The sequence below is a fragment of the Lissotriton vulgaris genome, chromosome 2_1, assembly GCF_964263255.1.
Source record: "Lissotriton vulgaris chromosome 2_1, aLisVul1.2, whole genome shotgun sequence".
Taxonomy (NCBI): Eukaryota; Metazoa; Chordata; class Amphibia; order Caudata; family Salamandridae; genus Lissotriton; species Lissotriton vulgaris.
In genome coordinates this window covers 825,082,263-825,107,513 of record NC_141687.1, presented here as the reverse complement: position 1 = coordinate 825,107,513, position 25,251 = coordinate 825,082,263, and positions in this window count along the sequence as shown.

Below are 25,251 nucleotides of genomic sequence, written 5' to 3'. Positions count from 1 at the left end.
CAGTCTCAGACATGGAGGTCTGCTGAGCCCAGCATGCCACCATCCCTGACAGGGCCAGCCATTCCCAATGAGGTTGCAAATTGCGAGTGACTCATTAATATTCATGAGCCTCCCATTTTGCAACCCCATTTGGAATCATTAACAGTGTCTCTGACACTATTGTACATTTGCATTTGCAATTCGCAAATTGCAACTCACAATTTTTCGCAATTTGCAAGTCGCAAAAGCAAATGGTCGTACATCTGGTCCCTGATGTTTTATCAAGCAAAGAGTAGTAAAATACCTTGCAAAGTGAGATGATCTAGAAAACCAGGTGATAAGAAGATACTTGTTTTGGTTGGTTGATGATGGAAATGTATTAAATGTGAACAATTTGGGGCCTTATTGAGAGTGCCTTCGTAATCTTGATTTGAACTCTGAGAGTTTGCAGCTACACCGGTATTTCAAGCAGATTTACTGCACTACAAATGTTTTCCCTGTGCAAATTTCAACAGGAAAACACTGACAATTTTATTGCACAAGGAAAATAGATAAAAAAAGATCCAACATTTTTTGGTAATTTGTTGCACAACTCCAATACCATGTGTTGTATGCCTCATGCTCCCTAACTCGTAATCAGATGGTAATCCTACCCTCGCAAATACCACACCCTGTGGTATAGATATGTTCTTGGGTGATATTATACACCAACATACCAAGGAGCTCATAAGAAGGTCCTTAAAATTAAATATACCATCCAACTACCTTCACCTAGTGTTGAGTGGATAATGAGTCCTGCCTTTTGTTCTCTCACCAGGCGAAATTCAGCAGACAAATCTTCAATCAAAAATAAGAACAAACCATGAACTTATAGCCCTGAGTAACAATGATTTGATCCATGAACATTTAAAGAACGTTATATGGTTGACAGTGCCTCGTAGTTTTGATTACTTACTAGTTGCTGTTCATATAGCTGTATAACTAATCAGAAGAAAGTCTGGCACTAAAAAGGACCTCTTAATGAACTTTTAGTTGATATGTTGTATGATATTTATATTAAATGGTTTTATTTGATGTATTTTAATAGTACTGGTTTGTATTTAGATCTTGCTTACACATAGCTTTTAGCTGTGTGTTGTCGAGCATCAATAGCTGGCAATACCTGTATTGACAGTGGGTTCGGTATCAGCCTATAACTTACCTTTGGGTGGCTTTCCTGTCACTCTCATTTACTTGTTCCTTATTCAATGGTCTTCCTTCCTCTTCTTGTGTTTGTCCCTCCCATAGAGCACAGCTTCTTTGCCATGCTTTTAATTTGATGACTTGTATCCTTCCACTGCTTACATTCAGGAAACCACTTGTTTTTTTTTCTTGTAGCGCTCCTTGTATTTTCTTACTCTCGCCCTCGTGAGCTACTTTCTCATTGAAATCCACTCACCTGCATTCTCTGTGTTTCTGGCCCACCTCCATCCACTAGCATGGATTTCTAAATGAAAAAGAAAAGCTTGTCTGTTGCTTCTCTTGCAGCCCCCAGATTTCTTGCTTTTTTATTTTTTATTTTCAACCACAACCTACACTATTGCTCCCTCTTACTCAAAGTCTTGTTTTTGCTTCCAAAAACTCTGCCCTCGCTGCTCTCTCCATCCCCCCCCCACTGCCCCCCCCCCCCGTCTGCACCACCATTGCCCCTCCTTATATCTCGCTTTTATTTTTAAAACTCTGCACTCACTGCTCACTCCATCACTTCCCCTGACCCGGTCCATTGTTGTTACCTCCCACCTTCTCCTTTTGTTGAGGGGCTAAGCAGCTGCAATTTTCTGCTGGGCCCCTACATTCTAAAAAAAACAACAACAAAAAACAAAGTGCTTTGATATACTAAATATGATTTTTATTTACTGTTCCAAAATGGGCCTTCTACTATCCTGGAACGATAAATGAAAGCTAAAAAATGAATTTACTTTGCCACATGATACATGTGCATGCACGCCTTATGACACATGAGCACACATGGGGCCGCTGTAGAAACATGGCATATGTACCACTGCATTTTTTTTTAAATGTTGTTTGATACCTTTAACCTTTTTTTGTTTTCGCCAATGCTGAATGCCACTGGCAAAATATCTTTGGCATAGCCAATAGGTCTGCATTGACAAAGCCAAAAGGCAGGACCTATTGACTTTGGCAATGCTTACTTTTATTTGAAGTTGTTTCTTGACCTGGGGTCAATTTTATGAGCCTTTTTGAATATTTAAAGCTAGGTACCTTGAAGCTTGTATCTGTCATTATTAGAGCTACACAAACAACACACAAAACCACCTTTGCAAGTAAAAGACCTGTCCGTAACTGAAAAATAGTCACTGCACACACAGCTTTGGTCTCTGTGAGTGTGCAAACTAAGAGCCGCATTTACAAAGAATTGGCGTAGAGCAGCATCGCAAGTCATTTTGCTGTGCTGCCCTATGCCACATTCGAAAGGGCAGGATTGCACCGTATTTACAAGATACAGTGCATTCCTGTCCTTTCAGCCACCGCCAGCACACAATTTGCAGCTGAGCGCCAACGCAGGCTCCCTTGCATGGGTGTCTGTGTTGTTGCCATGATTGTTTTTGAGCATTAAGGGGCACCTTCCTGCACAAAAACAATCACAAGAGATGTGTTCCTGGTTCTGTGGGTGCTGCAGAATACAGCCCACTTGGAAAGAGGAAAAAACGAGGAGACTTGTAAACATTTCTCCTTGTTATGCCTGCTCTGGGGAGGCGTACATTTTAGGTGCCGCCCCAGGTTTACGTGATGTTGTAAATCTGAAGCAGTGTCAAATTCCATGTGTGTTGAGCGGGAACGCCCACAGCAACACCCATGGAACACCTCCTTGTCGTACAGTGAGATAAGCGCTGCCTTGCCTTATTTCTTATCTATGAGGCCATGCAAAGCCACGCAGTGTGTCTTTGTGCTGCCCCATAGATATGACTGAGAGGCCTGCACTACCGGTTCATCTTAACCCCTTGGCTGCGGGGGTAATTCCCCCGCTGTGCTGGGGGGCGGAGGGCGCGCACAGCGCCCCCATGCTCATGACGTGCTCAGCTCGTCATGAGGCACAGTGCTCCTGTGCTCATGACGAGCTGAGCTCGTCACGGCCGCACCCGTTTTCGGGGAATGTTCAGCACAGCAGGGGAATTATCCCCACGTGTGAGCATTCCAGGGCTCGTCATGAGCACAGGAGCACCGTGCCTCATGACGAGCTGAGCTCGACATGAGCATGCTAGGTGATAAAAAGTGACACTCCAGCGGTGCAGGGCTCTTTTAAATGTCGGCCTCAGATTTTAGCTGTAGGGTCCATTGTTGGTGGAAATTTTCTAGGAACAGAAGATGACAAGGTGCAGTTCCATGTGAGCTTCAGTCGGTACTGTAGCACTAGTGTTCAATGTGAAATATAGTCATTTAAAATTATGAATGATACATGACACAGATTCAATCCCTGTCACAAGGAGTCGCTTTAGATGAGCACTAATGAATAAATGATGCATTGATGAAAAAGTGAGACACTCCCTGGCCTGTCGACATATTTATAACTGTTTTGATACCTTATTTATTTATTTAGTTAGTTTACGCATTAACCAAGGCCTAAGCGGGTTTGTATAACAGAATATCCATTACAAAAGTATTGTGGCATAAATATGGCGGTCCAAATATCGTTAAAAAAAGCATCACGTAATTTGGTGCACAGTTTCGATTATTAACACTCAAGGGGGCGATATTTTTGTAGTCGATATTTAGATCACAATATTCTGGTACCTTACCATCAAGGGGGGTCAAAGAGTCGTACTACAATTGAATGATGAGTAAAAACACTGATGCGCCTAGAGTCAGCAATAAGTGAGAGGAAAGTTACATTACAGTTAACGGGACTGGGCACGGTGCACCTTATAAAAATATCACGTATGGCGGGGGAAAAGAGTAGGTTGAGGATGCTTTGGCCTCCTGAATGACTGTACTATTTAATTTCGACTTGAAGAACAACAACATACAAAATTATCAAGGAACAAATAATCTAACGGTAAGTGCATATAGTAAAGTACAGATGTACTATTCCGAACTTCACAAGAGGGTATATATAGTGCATAGGAACATATATGTGAAATTAGGCATATAAAATCTAGATTTATTTATCTGTCAGTATTTTTCTCGATATTTGGTTCTCTACGTTTAGTACCCTCGATATTGTGACTTCGATATTTAGTATGCACACCCCTGAATCTGGAAAGAGGGTACCAGTCCGGCGTGAAAGGGAAGTTTATTGTAAGTAGCAGGGTCACTCCGAAGAAATAGCACGCCTGATACAATTTTTTTTGTATATGTGCTTATCTCTAAGTGGTAATACATTTTTTGTATATTTGCTTATCTCTACGGGGGAGAGGCTGTTTCTTGGCTCGATAGGTGGAGGTCCGGACTTTCAAGGCCTTGTAGCTGATGTAGGCAGTTTTGTAGGGATCGATCCAGAATATCATAATCATAATATTCTCTGACAGAAACATGGATTGCATCCTACTACCATTTACATAAATGTCGCTCCATGGAGCTAATAATACGAATTCTCCACCCAATGGGACCATATTTAGTAAATGATATTTGGGACACGGTATTTTGGTCAAAACAATATTTTTGCTTACAAAAGTCTCACATATAAGCGTGGCATATTGTGGTCATGTAGGAAAAGCCAAAATCCTGAGACAAGGCAGGATTTCAGTGCTCATGGGCTGCTGTTTGTATGTGCATAATTGGAGTTTTTGAAGCCATCCTTATGTTTTACAGGAAATCAAATTGTGTGTAGATCCTGACACGCTCTCCTTGGAATAGGGGTGAACCCACCAACAAGACTGGCGTTTAGTATAAGGCACATATGCTCATGGCCGACATCAAGACATTACAATCCTTTCAACCAAATGTGGCCCTGGGTCACTAATAAGCTCCCTCCTCACGCCCCCCCCCCCCCTCAATGATGAGAACCCCTGCTGTCTTCAGCTCCAGCTAGAGGTAGAATGCCAGAATTCAGGGTATTCTTTTTCCCTCACCCCAGGAACTTCAATAATGCTTCTAATTAAGGTTGTATCGTGGTATTGCTGTACTGTTTGCTTTAATGGTGAACTACACAATTTCCATTGTGCATGTCTGCCATTAGAATGTGTTGCCATGTGTAGGCAAGGGTCCCCAAACATCAGTTTGAAATGGGAGCATTTTTTTCTGCAGCCAGTCATGCATTTGTCATGGTTAAATCCCTACTGAATTCCTTGTGATGCGTGTATACCTCAGTGCTCAGGTCCACGAGTCTCTTTACCGCTCTACTGCAAGGCCCGCTGGGATCAGCGGTGGATCTAGGCCAGGCCGTGTGAAGCGGCAGCTGAAATCTCATCTGCAGAAGAGGGAGCCTGGGAGGGGTGTATGGGACACACTGATCAGCCCATGCGCCACGGTGCCCACCGCAACCCATGCAAAGCCAAAATCAGAGACGTGGCGGGGTGGATTAATATGTTTCATGTTTCCACACAGAAGGTAGGGATACAAGGTGTCCTTGGGGATTGGATATTCACCTTGGTAGCAGAGCTACAATGTGTCTGGCATGGGAGAGGCCAAAGAAGGAAAAGGTTAAAAAACACAACCACCTTCAAGGTGCCAACACCAGATTACTCCATGTCACCCAAATAAAAAATGCAACAATTAATCCGGTGGTCAATTAGTTTGATGACATCGCTAAACTGATGGGTTAGTGTATGCATTAAACTTTGATAGGAACATGAAATTCAACAATGTGTCCCATTGCCTTCATTACATACGGTTTAACACACCACTATTTTGTAAACTGGTGTACAGAAGCAGGGGAGCTGTGAATCCGGTATACAGGTCTTGGGAAGGTTGAAAATCCAGAAGGGTTAGGTAATGAAAATGGCATGGAAGACATGGCAGGACAGAGCCAGAGAAGCGCAGAGAATTCCGTGAGGTGTAAAAGATAGAGAGCTTATTCTCTCAGCGCTCTATCAGGAGTCCGTGTAGTGGAGCTCATAATCTCAGTAAACATTGTTGTCATTGACCTAGACTGACGCAGCTGTCATAAAGAGCCTATCAGTTTAATCGGGAATTGAGAAAAGACTTCTGTCAGATCCCTTGGGATTGGATATCTCATTTAGGTCAATCCCATGGTTGTGCTGAATGGTTGATTGGGGATCAACTACATGGAAAATCACTTCAGCTGTGCGATACAGGAACTGGGCGGCTATTGCGAAGTCACATCCCTTGCCAAGCCTGCCCGTTGCCAGATATGGTGAAATGCACCTGAATATTTACCCATGGCCCTTGCGTAAGGAGAAAGAATTTGTATAATTTAAGGTAGAGTTAGATTCTTTTTCCATCCGTCATCTCATGTTCACAAAGTATTACAAATGTGCTGTGTGACAAACAGATGACTTCACTGTCTGCCAGTGGAATGGCTCCTACACTACATACTTGGGAGTGAGGTGTTTACTCTCCTTAGTATGACCAACCAATACAAGTGAACACCCTTGCCACACTGTTAACCAGTAGGACTTCACTCCACACTATTGCCACAAGACTGCCAAAGACAAAGGAAGTGTCTCTTTGTTAATGCAGACTTCATTTTACATAATAGGATAGTTTCAAGTGCTTGAATGAATTAAACCTTGTGCCATTGCAAGAAATATGCACTTCTAGTGTGATCCCTTTCTCATGCTGTACCTGTGGGCCTACATTAGCAGTGCCCCTAGCAAGCGCTTGCGCCCTTATCCCCAGCATAGAACAACACAGCTGTAAACAATGTAGATGGTGATCTGACCTTCTCATCTATATGACTGTAGGTGGCCCCAGTCCTCTAGTACTCAGGACTTCAGCTAAGTCTTATGGACTCACACTCCACTTCCACATCATTACTATTGTCTCCTCTCCTGTACTGGATCCCTGTGTAGTGCCTATATTCTATAGTAACCAAATACAAGGTATCTTTTGGAGTTCTCGGTGTCGCTACTCATGCTTCGTCTTGTCTCAAAGGCAATAACAGTCTCACCTGCCTGAACACAGAAGACAATCATTTCATGTTTAGGATCATCATAAAAACAGGCATGACAGTAGCCTGGAGAATCGAAACTCTCCTGCCAGGCACGGAATCCCACTAAAGGCCCCCCTCCCCTAGCCGCGGGGTCCCCTCTCATATAACCTACAACAAGGTTATATATGATTGTAATAACACAATCAGCTCCACTATGTAACAACTTCCATCATGAACAGAACACACACAGATAACATAACACACCACTGCTTTCCAAAAGGATCGAACCATAATCATGCTCAAAGCTCTGTACACTGATCAATTCGCCCAAATGTCAACTCATTTCACATGCGCACATCAAACACAAACAAACATACACTAGAAACCACAACAGGCATTAAAGTTCCTTTAACCCAAAGCTGCTCCACTGCTGCCAATAGGTCTCCTTCGTTCAGTTGTACACAACCAGCAGCAGGCAATGGTCTCATCTGTGCCTCTCACTGGATCCACACTAAGGTTAAGATCAGACGTGAAAATCAGACCAGGTGTGGACATACTATGAAATATCCCACCACTGACACCATTTATCGCTCATTATTAAACCACAAGAACACTCACAAACACATCATTGAATCAAGGCATATATCAAACGGCCAGCCTGAAACAAACTCAAACTACTTATTATTCTACGACACTCACACTGCACACTCTCAAACTAGACGCCTCAGTGGATTTACATATACTGAAACTAGAGTTCCGCAACTATAAAATCAACTCTGAATATCTATAAAACAAGAACGAGCACCGACACTGGTGCCGAAACACTCACTCACTGACACCGGAACTGGTGCCAGAAATAGAAGTTCTGTTGCCACTGCTCTTTTCAATTTCTCAATATATAGGAAGCTGTATCTCTCAAGATAGTCACTTGCCTCTTTTTCTTTTTTTTCAAGTTGCTTGCTCTGTTCAGATTCACCTACGCCCCACAGGAAGAAGGAAACTCCCAGCAGAGGTCCAGCGCAGTTGAATCCTCCATATAGTAAGCCCAAAGCAGACTCATTCAAATATGTATTTTTTGTTTAAAGTTTGTGTTCCGTGCTGATTTGAGAACATTCTCCAGCTAGTGGATGGGCGGGGTCCATTTTACTTCCTACATGTCCACAGTCATTATTGGCCAGATATAGTGCAGTAGACTACTCTCTCAGATCGCAGCAGAACAGAACATGGCAGCCGCCCGAAAATCCACAAGCTCCAGCTCATAAATGTGTTCCCCTGTGGCACCCATGCAAGAGATATACATGTTTCCCATGCACTAGATCATCTGCTTGTAAAAGTGACCATGCAGGCACAAGATCAAAACTCATATCCATTGAAGGCAAACCTGAGAGATCCATCACAGGAGAGCACTTGCATCCTCCTGGTTGACCCCTCTCATATCTCTGCCCACTTCACAAATGCACCATGGGGCATTCCCAAGGTAGTTCAAGGTTGTTGCCGGTCTCCTATGAGTGGTGGTCCTGGATGCCAGGCGCATCCAAGCCATTGGCCAATTATCCAGATAGGGTAGACGCATTGCGCAGGCAGTCAGCATCGACCAGTGAATTCTAATATACCCACTGTTCTGCTATGATATTCACCAGGTGTCATCCATGACCCTCTGCAGCGTCCTAGTAGGGTAGGTTAGGTTCTAGGACTTCAGGACTACTCAAACTCCATGGAGACTCTCTCCAATAAACCCTCCCCCTACCCCAGCTTTCAGCCCCCCCTCCCGGCCTTGCTGCATATCCATGCTGCCTTCGCTGGAAGACCTCGAGCCATGGAACTCGTATGTATCATCCTTCAATCACTCACAAGGGAAGGAGTCTAGCCCGTACAAAAGTCCACCACACACCAGATACCTACACAACTTACATCTGCAGGCTAGTATACATCACCACCTTATCCGTCTTCCTTACCTACTGAGGTGAGTCCTCACCCAGGAGATAGGCAATTCACTTGCCCACTTAGAAAAATACTCTCCCTAAAAAGCATTTTTTTTATAATTCTGGATCCTTCTCTTCCTGTTTCCACGAGAACCCTTTGAACTCACCAGAGATTCTGATGTCTCAGTCTTCGCCGTGGGCAGGTCGCGCCTGACCCTTTCTTTCCACTATGGTAGTAAGCGTTTGTCGTTTTGTTGTGCTCCATTCAACATAGTTTAAGTATGAACTAAATCTTTGTGTTCGTTTATTCCTGCTGCCTGCTATAGTAGGAGGAGCAATTGCTAATGTCATTTTCTGCAACTTTCTTCTCATGCCCTAACTTCAAAGCTCCTTGCAAATATGGTTAACCCGGTCAGAAATGCTCAGCTCTATTGCACTTGTCAAGACCCAAAAATATCATGAGCTGAAAAGTATTCTGAAGTTGTAACATCGTTTTTATTGCAGCACCAAAATAATTGTACAGACAATAACTTTGTGACATATCCAATGATCATAGCAGGAAAGCACTTTATCAATTCTCTCCCCCCATCATGCCAGGCTCGTCTCCAAATAGAAAACTAAGCAGCCTTCGCATTGATTCCATTCCCCGCTTCATAATCCAATGTCCATAGGTACATTCACAGGAAGACGTGGACTGCTTTTGAATTTTTCGCCCCTCCCCCACCCCCGTCAACCACCCCCCCCCCAACTTCCAACAGTCCTGAACTCCCCCCCCCGTGGCAGCGCTGTTTGAGAATCCTAGTAAGAGTAAGGTCTAGTGTGTGCAAGGAGGTTCTATACATTCACTAAGGTGTGTTCCTAGGTGCGCTAGTGGGGTCAGCTGCTACCGAGTCCTCCTCCTCCCCTTCCTCCTCATCATTATCATCCCGGAGCGCCTGCACCATCATTTCCCACGCTGTTGCCCTCTCCATGGCTTTTTCATCATCTGTCCTCCTAGCCATCTGGTACCTCAAAGTGCTTTCACAGGCTGCCCATCTCAGACATTCACCATACCACCGTTTATACGTGGGTCCCACTGTCGACTTCCAATTCCTCGTTATTTCCCTCTTTGCCAGGATCAGCCCCAAATCTATAAATCGGCTGGTATTCTTATTTTTGGACGTGTGTGGAAACCAATGAGGTACCCCCACTGCTTTGGTGTACTGTATTTCCCTATCTGTAGCATTATTCAGGGCCCTCCCAACCTCCTGCCAGTAGTCCCCCAAGGCAGGGCAATCCCATAGCATGTGACCCAGATCCGCCCCAATTGTGTTGCACCTGGGACAGGCCGCCTGTTCCACCCCAAAGTACTGCCGTATTTTCCCTGGCGTGAGGTATGCCCGATGAATAATATAAAAGTGAAGGAGCTGGAACCTAGCATTCCTCGAGCTTTTCCGCGCCCTTCGCAATAATTGACCCCAAGTTGCTTCAGGGATCTCCATTTGAAGGTCCAGTTCCCATTTGGCTTTTAAAGCTGCGAGCGGCTGCAAGGCCTCCCGCAACATTCTGGAGTACAGACAGGTTACCGCCTTAAAGGTTCCGGCCGCCATCATTGTATATTGGCACGCCATAGAGGTCGCAGGCTCCTGCAATCCCTCTCCCCAGTGGTCTTGCATGGCGCCCGTTACCGCCGCATGCAGCAAGTAATTTCCTGGTGGGAGGTCGAACCGCTCTTGCAACTCCTGAAATGGAAGCAATGCACCATCCTCATACAAGTCGCCCAGCATTTGAACCCCAGCCTCTTCCCAGCCTAGTAATCTCGACCAGTCCCCACCATGAGGCAGGGCTGTGACCATTCCCAGCGGGATTTCCGGAGCATACATGCGGCGGACACCCGCCCGTTTGCGCGCCCGGTTCCAGCAAAGTCGGAACGTCTGTTCCTCCACTGTCAAATCTCTAAGCAATAGCTTCTGATGCAGCGTGATGTATGCCAGCACATGCCGCGGGGTGCCCTCCTCTCTAGAATGCTCCGGGCCTTGATACACCCTCGCGACCTCTTGAGTGAAGGTCTGCAGTTGATCCGCCAGATAATAGCCTTCGAAATCGGGCACTGCCATGCCTCCCTCATCCTTGGGTCGCAAGAGGGTATCCATCGCGATTCGTCGCCTGCCCGTGCCCCATAAAAACGCTATGGTCAACGATCTCAGGCGCCTAAAGACAGAGCCCGGAGCCCATATCGGAAGAGTCCTAAAGTAATACAACAGCCTAGGCAGAGCCACCATCTTAAGCAGGGAGACCCGACCAGCTAGTGAGAGTGGAAGAGTGGCCCAGAAATCCATACACCCTCTCAGGGCAGTTATACAGCGATTAATATTGCCATCCAGCATATTCACTGGGGTATGGTAGATGTAAATGCCGAGATAATGCAGACAATGCGATTCCCATCGGAGTTCCTGCGCCGTGAAAGGGCACGGCTCTCCCTGTCGCAGAGGGTATAAACAAGATTTGGGCCAATTGACCCTCAAGCCCGACAGCTGCCCGAACAGCTCCAACAAACGTCTCGCCCCCCAGCAACTCATCTTCCGCATCGGCCAAGAACATCAATAGGTCGTCCGCATATAATGAGATGACATGCGGCCTGTCCCTGTGCACCAGCCCCTTATAATGGCGGCCAGACCTGGCTTCGGCCGCAAAAGGCTCCATTACAAAAGCAAACAAGAGGGGAGAAAGGGAGCACCCCTGCCTATTGCCGCGCCGTACCGGATATTGCTTCGAGATCAATGAGCCCACTCTGACTCTAGCTGTGGCTTCCGTATAAAGGACTTTGGTCCAGTTGATATAACCGTCCCCCAGCCCAAAACGCCTCATCACCTCATACAGATAGTCCCATTCAAGACTATCGAAGGCCTTCTCGATATCAATAGAGCACGAATGGAGTAGTGTCTTCCGACAACCGAGCCCCCTTCAGCCTCGTCAGCCTGCGGATATTGTGGGTAGTGTTACGCGTCAGGATAAAGCCGCATTGATCCTTATGAATCAGACCGGTCATGTGGGTCAATAATCTATTTGCTAGAATTTTGCTCAGGATTTTGTAATCCGTCGTGAGCATAGATAATGGACGGTAGGACGAAAGGGCCTCGCTCACTCTGCCAGGCTTTAGCAACGGGATCATAAGGGCCTCGCACATGGAACCCGGGAGTCTGCCTCGCGATTGCGCTTCATTATAAACCAATTGCAGTTGTGGAGCCAGATACTCCAAGTATTTGCTATAAAACTCTATCGGGAGACCGTCAAGCCCTGGAGTCTTATTTCTAGCCATCTGCTTCACTGCACTCCCTATCTCTCCGATCGTTATAGGTCTACCCAGCTCCTCTGCCTCCGAGTCCTCCAATCTTGGTAGCTGCAACCCATCGAGAAAGGTGCCCAATTCTTCCGCCCCGGCCGTCTGTCCGCTCTCATATAAACCCTCATAATACGCCCTAAACCTGTCCAGAATCCCGGCCTGGGTGTGGCAAAGCCCCCCCCCCTTCTGCCTGAATCGCCATGATCGGAGCGCCCCGCCTGATCGGGTTGGCAATCCACGCCAGCATCGACCCCGCCTTATCACCCTCCGCATGCGCCTTCGTCATATACGCCTTGTGGTCGAAGCTACGCAGCCGCTCTAACTCCGCTGCTAGCGCTTCCCTGGCGTCACTAATCCCCTCCTGGAGCTCAGGGCGATTCGGGCGTTCCTTCTCCTTCTCCCTCAATCGTCTCTCCGCCCTCTCGAGATCATCCAGCAAAGTTTTACGAGCTCCTGCAGTGTTGCCAATACAATGACCCCTGACCACCACCTTAAAAGCGTCCCACTCCACAGCTCTAGTAGAGGCGGAGCCACTATTCTCCTCAAAATAACGCGCTATTTGCTCCCCCAAGGCCTCCCTAAAGACAAATCATCCAAGGTGTCAGGTTGCAGCCGCCATGTTGGTACACAGTTGATTTCCACCATCCAGTTCAGGGACAACAACAAAGGGTTGTGGTCCGACATCGTGCGAGCTAAATACTCCGCGCTACCCACTGTTGATAGCATATGTGACGAGCACAGAAACGCATCCAGTCTAACATGCAGGTCATGTAAAGTGGAATGAAAGGAGTAGGCCCTCGTGGTGGGGTGTAGTGCTCTCCAGGCGTCCCCCAGGTCCCAGCTCTCTTGCCAATCTAATCGGCGCTTCGCTACCCTGTGTACTGGGGAGGCGTGCAGTGGGGGATGAGATCTATCCAAATCAATATCCACCACTGAGTTAAAATCTCCCCCCATGAGCATCGGCCCTGCCAAATAACTCGCCAGTTTGCCCGAAAGTGCTGTTAGGAAAGCGGGCAAATCTACATTTGGGGCATACACACTGCAAAGAGAGATCACCCGACCCCTAAGTCTCCCCTCTACAGCCACAAATCTGCCCTCTGGATCCACCACCGTTTTAGTAACCTGGAAAGGAACCCCCGCCCGTATCCAAATCAGTGCCCCCCTCGCAAAGGCCGAATATGTTGTGTTAAAGAGCTGCCCCCTCCACCTCCTTTGTAGCGCTATTCCCTCCTGCTTGGTAAGGTGCGTCTCTTGCAGAAAGGCCATATGCACACCCCTACTTTTCAGATACGCGTGAACCTTGTGTCTACGCACCATAGTATGGAGACCCCGCACATTCCAGGTCACACATTTCAAAGCCCCCGTACTAGCCATATCCTCTAGCACACACAGATAGAACAATAAGAGCCATCGACCATGCGCTTTTGCCAGCAACATGCTGCCCCCCCTCCCACTCCAAACAAGTAAACCCCTCGACCCCCCAAAAACAACCTGAGCATCCCCAACTACTCTCGGTTCCCCCCCCCAGGACAGGCCCCCCCGCAATTGGAAGCAAACCCATCCAAACTATCACAACCAACTATCCCCTCAAAGAAAGGCACTATTATTCGCAGTCTCCACTGCGATGACCGTAAGGGCCAGTAGTAGGGCGCGGACCGATGCCGAGAGAGTACGTTAAAACAAATCAATTCTGCATATCCCGCCCCATGATCCCCCATAACAGACTCACGAAGTCCCATACAGTAGCAAGCTGCGCTCACGGGCACAGCGCCCCAGTGTCTGACCAGCAGGCCGCTCCTCTAGTCCAGTGTTTCATGCTTCAACTATCTCCCCAGACATCTGAGGTGTCACTATAGGGCCCTTGGCTCCACCATATTCCGAAAGCCCCGTCTCCGACCCCGTGCCCAGCTCTTCAGAGTCCGTGCCCCTCCCGGACTGGCTTCTGGTCGTGCCAGATAGGTCCACAACCGCCTGTAGGGCCGCCTTCCTCTCCGTCTCTGTCTGTGACACGGACGGCTTTCCAGTTCTCCGGCGATTTTTCCGAATCCGTTGCGACTTCCTGATCGGCTGTGTCTCTCTAGCCTCCTCCGCCCTGGACTTAGCTCCGTCCGTTCCAGCTTTGTAGGTGTCCCACCAGACCCAAGCATCCACCGAGGTAGTGAAAAAAAGCGACTTTTCGTCCACCACAACTCTCAGCTTCGCTGGGAAGAGAAGGGAGTATTTTATGCCCTCTCCACGGAGCTCACGTTTGAGGGACAAGAAGTTGGCCCTGAGTTTTTGGGTCTCAAAAGTGTAGTCCGGGAACATGGTGACGCTGTTGTTATCAACTTGAAAGGGTCCCGCTTCCCTCGCCCTCTGTAATAGCCAGTCCCGATCCCTGTAGTGGAGCAGCTTGATCACCACCGGGCGAGGTGGTAGGCCCGGGGCCGGAGGTCGAGCCGGAACCCTGTTGGCCCGTTCCAGGGAGAAGAAAGGAGACAGTCCCTCTGGCGCCACCTCAGTGCGTAGCCAATTATCGAGGTAGCCCACCATATCATCGCCCTCAATTTTTTCCGGTAGGCCCACGAGGCGAACATTATTGCGCCTACTCCTGTTTTCCGCATCCTCGGCCCTCCTCTCCAACACCTTCAGCCTATCTAGAACATCCGCCATCTGAGCCTTCACTGCTGCGTGGTCCGGGGCCAATTCCTGAACAGTGATCTCCATAGATTTGACTCTGTCCTTAAGTTTATGTCAAGTCAAGTCAAGTCATAGAATTTGTATAGCGCACTACATACCCATAGGGTTTCAAGGCGCTTAGGAAGGGGAGGAGGATTACTTGTCAAATATCCACGTTTTAAGTTGCTTTCTGAATGCTAGGTGGTTCTGGGTAAGGCGAAGGTAAACGGGGAGTGAGTTCCATGTTTTAGCAGCCAGGTATGAAAAGGATCTGCCTCCCATGGTGGTCTTGTTGATGCGAGGTACAGTGGCGAGGGCTTGGCTGGAAGAACGTAGTCGGCGGGAGGGGGTGTAGAAGGACAATCGTGAGTTGAGGCAATCTGGTCCGATGTCGTAGAGTGATTTGTGTGCGTGGGTAAGCAGTCGGAAAGTGATCCTCTTATTGACGGGTAGCCAGTGGAGGCCTTTAAGGTGACCAGAGATGTGTTCGTTGCGTGGGATGTCTAATATGAGCCTGGCTGAGGCGTTTTGGATTCGTTGGAGTTTCTTCTGGAGTTTTGCGGTAGTACCTGCGTAGAGGGTGTTTCCGTAGTCCAGTCGGCTCGTGACCAGAGCGTGGGTGACTGTTTTCCTTGTTTCGGAGGGGATCCAGCAAAATGTTTTTCTGAGCATGCGAAGAATGTTGAAGCAGGAAGAGGATACGGCGCTGACTTGTCTGTTCATTGAGAGTGAAGAATCCAGGATGACGCCTAGGTTCCGTGCGTGGTCTGTCGGGATGGGTGCTTTTCCGAGGGCTTCCGGCCACCAGGAGTCGTCCCATGCAGAGGGGGATGTACCTAAGATGAGGACTTCTGTTTTGTCTGAGTTCAGTTTCAGACGGCTTTGTTTCATCCATTCGGCAACTTCTTTCATTCCTTCGTGTAGGTTAGTTTTGGCGGTGCTGGGGTCATTGGTGAGAGAAAGGATCAGTTGAGTGTCGTCCGCGTAAGAGATGATGTTGAGGTTGTGTTGGCGTGCGATGGCCGCGAGGGGGCTCATGTATACGTTGAAGAGGGTGGGACTGAGTGAGGATCCTTGTGGTACGCCGCAGATGACTTCAGAGGCCTCGGACTTGAATGGAGGAAGGCGGACTCTCTGGGTTCTCCCGGTGAGGAACGAGGTGATCCATTCAAGTGCTTTTCCTTGGATTCCGATGTTATTGAGGCGTTGTAAAAGGGTGCTGTGGCAGACTGTGTCGAAAGCTGCAGAGAGGTCAAGGAGGATGAGGGCGACTGTGTCTCCATTGTCCAGTAGAGTTCGAATGTCGTCTGTTGCTGCGATGAGGGCGGTCTCAGTGCTGTGTTTTGCTCGGAAGCCAGATTGTGAGGGGTCGAGGGATTTGTTGGCTTCGAGGAAGGCGGCGAGCTGGTTGTTGACAGCTTTCTCGATGACAGGAGACCCAAGCCCGTCGCCACTTGGGCGATGTCCTGCTGCAGGGCATCTTTCGTGGTCGCGATGGCCTCTAGGATACGGTCCTGCATGCGCTGGAGAGCAGAGTGGTCACGATCCGCTCCATCCACCACCTCCGTTTCAGTCGCTTCGTCCCCCTTCCCTTTCGGTTTCACCATCTTGGCTGCGGCCGGCAACGGCCCCTAGGGTCCCCTTGTCCCCCTCGCTGTCCCCGCACTGCAGAGCTCCGCCACTGGATAACTCCTCGGTCAATAGGATCAGAGATCTAGGATACCTGTAGGGCACTGGACTCTGCTCTGATCGCACTAGGTGGGTCAGTTCCCGGGAGTTCTCTGCTACCGCGGAGTCTCAAGGTGCCAAATCGTGCTCGGACAGTCGGGACCGTCGTCACAAAGCCGCCGCCATTTTAGGACTTCGTCTGCGAACGTAATTGTATCCGCGTGTCCCAATAGCTCGCACCAGAGCAAGGAAAGATCATCTGTTCCTGCCGAGAAGGTCAGGAGGGGTCCTCCAGTTTAGTAATCACTGCCAGTGATGGATCAGCAGGAGAGTCAGGCCTCGCACCCCCGTCGCTTCTTTGTTCAGGCCTCAGGGCGCCATCTTAGATCAACGGCATCACACCCGGCGCTGGTCTTCAAAGTCAATTTTCAGGACGAGGAACAGCTCCAGGCCGTCCACTCTGAACGCCGCAGCCTCCTTGGCGACTTCAGATTACAGATTATTTCTTTTTTACTGGAATTCGCGCGGATATTCAGGATGATATTTGGGATCGGGCGCGGAGCTCCGGGCTCACGCTGCCTACCTCCTCGGCATCCAAGCCACGCCCCCCAATGTGAAAAGCACCTAGTAAGTATCCCCCTCCCCCACCCCGGTATGGCAGTGTCAAAAAGGATTTACCTCCCTCTACTGAGTCGATAATTGTTTTCTAGTTGGCAAAGGTGTACTTTATCCCATAATAAAGGACGTATAACGACGCTGGGTCCCCTGGTCTAGGGCACTATATGTATGTGGTCTATCTACCAGCATCAACACATACAGCAATAAAGTATGCAGGTCTGGGATAAGCAGACTTCTTACGTTGCAGTTAGCCTCAGGCGCTTACTCTTAATTGGTGAGATACCTATATGCAATGTTGTGGTGCCTAATTGATATGTTATTCTACAGTTGACGGAATTCTGACATCACCAAGTGAATGAGTTGTATGAAATGCTGCACCTATTGTGCTGTTAAAACTCTAAATGCTAATAAACAGATTTGACAAAAAAAACACATACAGCAATAAACTATATGATGATATTCTCCATGTATTCCAGATCATGTCCAGAATAGATGGTACATGTTGCGCATGGCATGGACCACTCCTTTTTACGAGCTCACACACTGAAACCCAACTGAAGGACAATAAAGTCATCAACTATAGGAGGAAATGAAATATCATGATAATGGGAAGCAGTTAGCATTGAAAAAAAGGTAAAAAACTCCCAGAAAAGGTTAAATAATTGAAAGTCTCCTGCTGAAAACAACAGGGAATCCCATTCAGAAACTGCAAAAAAGGACAAAGTATATGCTGAAGTAGAGAAAAGCAGACACAAAATCACATAAAGAGTAACCAAAAATGCTACAGCCCAACTAAATTTATTTAGTCACAATCTTTCCTTAGTGTTGCTCTTTCCCCACAGGGTGTCACTGCACTTTACAGAAAGCAGATAACCAAAGAAATCACTGGAACGATGTTGTACACCCTCAGTCACCCCAGAGATGGATCTAGTGTAGAAGTTCACATGAGACCAAGTCAAGTGATCTCATTACTCAATGTGAGAAGAAAATATTGCTGTCAATGAACGCACCTTGCTGATATCTGAAGGAAGGAATTCCTCAAAGTACTGGCAAAGTGCCATAAAACAAAAAGATGGAAACTGTAGATCAAACGTAGAACCAATAATACATTTTCTACCTTTGCTCAGACGTCTCAGAAGACACCCAGTGCTTAATTTGAACCGGTGGTTGCCAGTGGGGGCCACCGGCACTCGTCTGTGGGGACCGGCACTTATTTTTCTCCATCAGACATTTCTCGAGAGCCAACTTTTGGCCCCGCCCACGCGGACTGTATCTTTTACTGGCGGCGAGACACAGTGGGTTTCTTAATGACCGTCTGCACTTTTTTCTTATCAATCTTTCTGTGTGGGCTGTGCATTTAGGTGCCATTGAAATGCTCCCTCTCTCTCTCTCTTTTTGTTTTGTTTATTTAGTATTACTGGCATGTATCACGTTTATTAAAGGAGCTGCTCCTCCTGCAAGCTCTTAAACACTCCCACTGCATGCAGGGGCCACAATACATATACATTTTATGTACATGGGCGCCTGCTTTTAGGTTAGCAAACAAAAAACAAACCAAGTTTATTTACAGCGCTGCTCCTCCTGCAAGCTCATAAAAACTCCCGTGGCCGCAATACGCATACATTTTATGTAAACGGACGGCCGCCTTCAGGTTAGGAAACAAAAATCATGTTTATTTAAAGCGCCACCCCTCTTGCAAGCTCATAAAAACTCCTGCGGCACACAGGGGCGGCATACGCATACACTTTATGTACACGGGCGATTTCAGGGTAGGAACAATAAATTGCCATAAAACTTTCTAAAGGCGTAAAACGTCCTGGAGGGATTTCTTTTCACGTCACACGGCCCCTCCCCGTTTTATCAAAAGCGGCCCACAAATGTCCAGAGAGAAGCAGTTGTGCCTAGATTCACCAACGCCGAGTAAAAGCGCACACTACCGTCTTCATCTTAAGACAGCGTCCTTTAAATGGGCCTTTTTCAGTCCGATCATGAACCTTGCTCAAAGGAGTTCAACAATCACAGCCGTGTGCCGCCCCCTCTCAGCGGTCACGTTAATGCTGACCTCCTCTGACGTTCGTTCAGCTCGGTGAGCCAATATTGGGAAAGCATACAGTCTGAAGACATCCTTGTGATGGGGGAGGGGCTGCGTGCATGCATATAACTAGCACCACTGCCGCATATATTACAGGAGGCAGCTTATTCTGGTCACCGCGTGGTCCCGATTGCTTGCTCGGGGCTATGCCCCTTTATTTATAGCTGGCGAGTGACGACATGCGCCAGCGCTAGCGTAAGACCTCTGACGAGGGTAGACTGCACCGCTACCCCGTGTCGGAGAACACTACATTCCTTCCAACCTTTATTAAACAACAAACAAAATATTGATCATGTAGATCTGTTACCAGTCACTAGAACTCCAGTCCCAGGTTCGTCACACCATGAAGTCTGCCAGCCGGGAGGATGGAGCCGAGTTTCTTCTCAGGCCATATCTGGAGTGTTCTCCCCATCATGATGGCAACGATGGGGTCATTTCCTGTGAGACTTCTCCCTCATGGGCTTTCACAAGGTAACTTGGCAGTACTCCGACTGGTGTTCCAAGCAGTGAAGGGGTGCCATTGTCGGATTGGTTCACATCTTCAGTGGGGGTCGTCCCTTGGTCACCATCTGTTCCGTCCTCCACTGGCAGTTGACGTGGTCTGGTGTTCAGGTTGTCCGATAGCTACTGGTCCGGAGTTCCGGTGTGTACCTTTTTGAAGAAAGAGATGTTGCGTGTGAGTTCCTCAGTTCCTCCTCTGGCTGTTATCATAGTGCCGGTTCGGTGGATAACTGTCGATGGCTGATGTTTGAACGGAAGCCGGAACTTGCTCCCAGGATACCTGTCCTTGACATAGACTCTGTCCTTTACTTGAATGACCGACATCCGGGCTCGTCGGTCAGAGCTGGCTGGGTCATTGGAGCTGGTCCTGGTGGCTAGGACCTTTCCAGCGTTCATCTGAGACGGGGTCCAGCTTGGGTGATGCGGGATGGTGTCTCGCACTACTCAGCCCATGCTTGTGGGCCACGGAGCTGCCTCGGTCGTGAGATGGGGCGTCAAACAGTATTCTCTCGGGAAACTGTATATGGCCCTCTCGAGCGGTGATGCATGCGCGATGTGTATTACTTTGTTCAGAGTGCCCATGAACCTCTCTACTTTCCCATTTGCTTGGGGCCAGCGCGGGGTCACTTTCCAGTGCTGAATCCCCCAGGGCTATAGTCTGCAAACTATTGTCCATGGAAGGGTGGGACGTTGTCTGTCTTCACCACTTCGAATATTCCGTGGGTAGCAATGGTTTTTTTTGAATTTTGTAACAACCTCCGTGGCTGTCTGACTTCCCACGATCTCGACTTCGGGGTACTTTGTCTAGTCATCGAAGATCAAGTAAAGAAAAGTATTTTCCCTATGGGATATCAAGTTATCTCAGATCCAAACGGAATTCAGAGACCTATCTCACTCAGTCTGCATCACTCACTCAAATCTCAATCTATTGGCTTGGGGAACACTTACCAGAAGAAAAAAACAATATTTATGTAAAAATATACAATTTATTTCAATAAAAAACATATGAATTCTTATGTATTTCTAATTAAAAACATATACATTGTACAATAAAAACCACCTAATGTGGAAATGGAGAAAGAATGGGAAAAGACACTAGTATTTGTCTTAATCTTGTCACTTCGGACCCCTGTTTGACAACACTGGGAGGAATTATCTTTCCTTATAACCAAAATGTTTGTTGGCAACTCCGAATTTGACTCTTTGTAAATGCGTCATCAATGATCACCAGGGCATAGCGTCCATCTGGGAGGTGTCCAAAATCCACACTCACGCACTCCCAAGGCTGTTGGGGATTTTCTTCAGTGATGACGGGGTGAGGGCGATCCGGTTGGCCCGATGCCTGGCACCATGAGCATGTTCTGACTGTTTGTTCAACCAGTGGGTCCATCCCTGGGAACCACAGCTTGGCCCTCAGCCGACTCTTTGTCTTTACCATGCCTTGATGTCCCTGGCGTGCAAGGTCCACAGCTTGTTGAGCCAGACTTGATGGGATCACCAGTCGCAGGCCTTGGAGCAGACAACCACTGCTGTCAACCGAAAATTCATCCTTGACCCACACAATTGACTCCAGGACGGTCTTTGCTTGTGTCGTCCGTCTGGTCAAGGTTGACTGAATGGGGCACCAGTCATTCGATTGGACCACAATTATGGCCAGTTGCAGGCATTCATCAATCCTGGTGGCTTCTAAAATGGTCTTAAGACTCATGGGAAGTGGTCGGATCTTTCCGATACGAGTCAGACATATTCTTCACTGTCTTCGGCATCCTCTTCTTCCGCTTTGGTGGCCACCCTGGGATGCCTCGAAAGGTAGTCCGCTGGATTGGATGAGCCTGGTTTGTATTCCACTCATTAGTCATACCCCTGCAATTGAAGGATCCATTTTTCAATCCTCGGTGGAGGTTTGGATGCTGACCCTTGAAACAGGGGGATGAGAGGTTTGTGGTCTGTGGACACTGTGAATGGATGGCAGTACACGTAAACGTGGAAATGCCGACAGGCCCAGTGGATGGCGATCGCTTCTCGTTCTATCTGCGAGTATCTCTGTTCTGTGTCCGTCAGGGAGCGGCTCGTGTATGCTATCGAGCCCCACTTTCCATTTCCTAGCAACTGTGTGAGCGTGGCTCCTAGCGCATATGGGCTGGCGTCCACAGTGACGTTGGTGGATCGGGCCGGGGCAAAGTATGACAGTGTTGTGTCTGCTGACAGGGCTGCTTTGGTATCCTTGAAAGCTTGTTCCTGTTCGGTGCCCCACTGCCATGTGGTGCCCCGAGGGGCTTTGTGAGGTTGGACAAATCCGGGACAAAACGCCCGCAAAAGTTCACCATCCCTAAGAAACTCCTTATTTCTGAGATGCTGGAGGGTGCTGGGGCTTCCTGTATGTCTCGCACCTTGTCAGGGTCCAGGCCACTCCTTGGTCGGAGAAGGTGTAGCCAAAGAAGTTGATCTTGTTCTTTAAGAACTGGCACTTTTCTCTGTTTATGGTCAGTCCGGATTCTTTGATCCTCTGGAGAACCTCGCGAAGTCTACGGTGGTGATCTTCCATCGACGATGCGTATATGAGTAGGCCATCGCTTACGTTTAAGACCCCTGGTAGCCCGCTGAGGACTTCACGGGTGGTGTTTTGGAACACCTCTGCGGCACTTAAGATTCCGAAATTGAGGCGTCGGTATCTCCTGAGGCTGACGTGCAAAGAGAATGTGGTGATGTATCGAGAGTCCTGATGTAGTTCAGTTGGTGATAGCGGTACTGGAGGTCCATCTTCGAAAACCACTTTGCGCCGTTCAGTTCTCCCAAGATGTCGTAGATGGTGGGGGTTAGGTGACGTTTCCTTTTCACCGCGGCGTTTGGGAGGTGCATGTCAACGCAGATGTGGACCTGCCCTGACTGTTTTGGTTTCCGTGCGGCTACGATCGGGAACACCCAAGGGGTGAGTCCACTGACCTTTTCAATTATCCCTTGCTTCTCCAGTCCCTTTAGCTCTTATTCGACCTTTTTTTGCAAGTGGAACGCAATGCGCCTGTGCCTCAGTGCCACCGGTTGGACTGACGGGTCGATGTGGAGAGAGACTTCTTTAACTTTCAGGCATCCAGTGCCTTTGAAGACGTCTTCAAACTCTTCCATGATGGCCTCCAGTTCCTCCTCTTGTACCACCATGGCGCAGGATATTAGCCTCAGCTCTTCTGATAATTGTCCGCTTATCAGCATACCTCTTCCTTCCTTGGTCACGTACACTGTGGTGGGGATCTTGAGGTCTTGGTGTCTCAGTTCAGTCTTGAAACATCCCAGGAGCGGGATAGGTGTCTTCTGTCCATAGGCAAATACCCTGATCCCTGCTTTGCAAAATGGCAGGCGTGGACTTAGTTGATTATACAAATTGGCAGCCATTAGTTCGATCGAGGCCCGAGTGTCTATAGTGGCTCTCACATCCTGGTGGTGGCTCTTGATTCTGCACCTTGGAAATCATTGTCTCTTCCATCGTGGCTGATCTACTGCCAATAGATAGTGGACCGGGTAGTCTCCTGCGTCATCATCCATGTCCTCACTGTCACGCTCTTCAGCCACTGTCTGTGCTGCTTCTTTCAGTGATTTTGCAGACGGGCATACCGCAACGAAGTGGTTCATCCACCCGCAAGCACTGCCCTTCTTCCCTCTCGCTGGGCAGTCTTGCATGCAATGGGGTGTGCCTCCGCAGTAGCCACATTCCCTTTTCTTGTCTTGCTGTCTTCTCCTTGTGTTTTGGCGCGCTTTGGGCCTCACCACGTTCGCCTTTTCCACCGCGTTCACTTGTTCCATCTTGATGGGTCAGTGGACGGCCGCCTCCATGTGGGATGCCCTGGCTTGCAACAGGCCGGGTGAGGGTGAGGATGTCCGCTAAATACTTGCCATCCTCTTGAAGAATGTTCACTCTGAGTTTGGACAAGTAGCACCCTTGTATTATCTGACCTCAGATTTCTTCCTGTTCGTCACGAAATCCGCAAGTGCTGGCCAGTTCTTTCAAACGCTCGCGGAAGGCGTCTAACGATTCCTCCGCCTCTTGCTTGGCCTGGCGAAAGAGGAATATTTCATAGTCCCTGTTCGCCATTGGCTCAAAGTGTGCATTTAGGGCGTTGAGAAGCGTGACATACGTTTTGGGTGTGTCCTCCATCAGGGTTTTGAAAATGCGGTGGATGTCTTTGCCTCCGAGGTGGAGAAATAGGGCTCTGTGCCTGCCCCAGGCTATGCTCGCCCCTTCAAAGTAGATCTGAAGACGGTCAGTCCAGTCCCTCCATCGCGGGGCAAGGGATGAGGGGATGAGGGGATGCCGTCCACCAGTTATAGTTAGCTGCAAATTTTACTGATATAAAACCATTGAAATTCCCACATTATAGTTAGTTGGACTCACTATAACTTGCGCGCCTGCAATGCACTGCTGATGACGTCACATATTACATCACTCATGACATGGTCAGTGACATCACTCATGACATCACTGATGACACCATCCAGTGAATGTGTGTCTTTCTGAAAAATAAATATGTTTTATATATGTATTTGTAAAGGTCGATGGAAGAATAAATGGTTAAATTAGTGTGTAAATGGATGTTTTTTTTAAAAAAATTGATTGGTTAACTGCCTTATTAAGTGTATCTTAGTGAATACATATATTAGCGAGTAACTTTTAAATATTGAAATATATGTATCAGTGTTTCACTTTGTTTATAAGTGGCTGCATGGGTTGGTGACTGACTCACTGTTTGTATGTATTTTGAAGACAGCATATGTGCAGAACTGTATGGGTGGACGAGTTGTATATTTGTGTGTTAGTGAGTGAATGACTGTCTCACTAGTATCTTTATCAGTAACAAGATATGTTTTAATCTAGTATATGTGAGTATTGATGTATATAAGTGAGTATATGTGAGAGTGAGAGATTGTAAGAGTTCCTGTTTAAATAAGTATGTGTTTCTATAAGTGATTGTTTAAGAGAGTAAGTATGTGTAAGTTTCCTTAGAAGTAAGGTGGTAGTGTGTGTGTATAGTTGTATATGCAAATAAATGGATGTTCAATAGTTTATTTGCATGTGTGACTAACTTTTGGATGACTGTCGGTGTGTAACAGGATGTATAGGTGTATCACTACATATGATGAGTGAGTATATGTATGAGTGACTATATCGAACTGTTGGTGAATGAGTGGATGTGTACATAGATGGTGGAATTACTGAATTGGTTCTTGTAACTGGTATGGGTATCTCCATTTTTTTGAAAATGTTAGTTTCTATTTTTGAATATGTGTTTCAAGGGTTACATTACGTTACATTAGACTGAAAGGATGTCTGTCACTTTCTCACAAGGATGGTGTCATCAGTGATGTCATGACTGATGTCACTGACCATGTCATGAGTGATGTACTATGTGACGTCATCAGCAGTGCATTGCAGGCGCGCAAGTTATAGTGA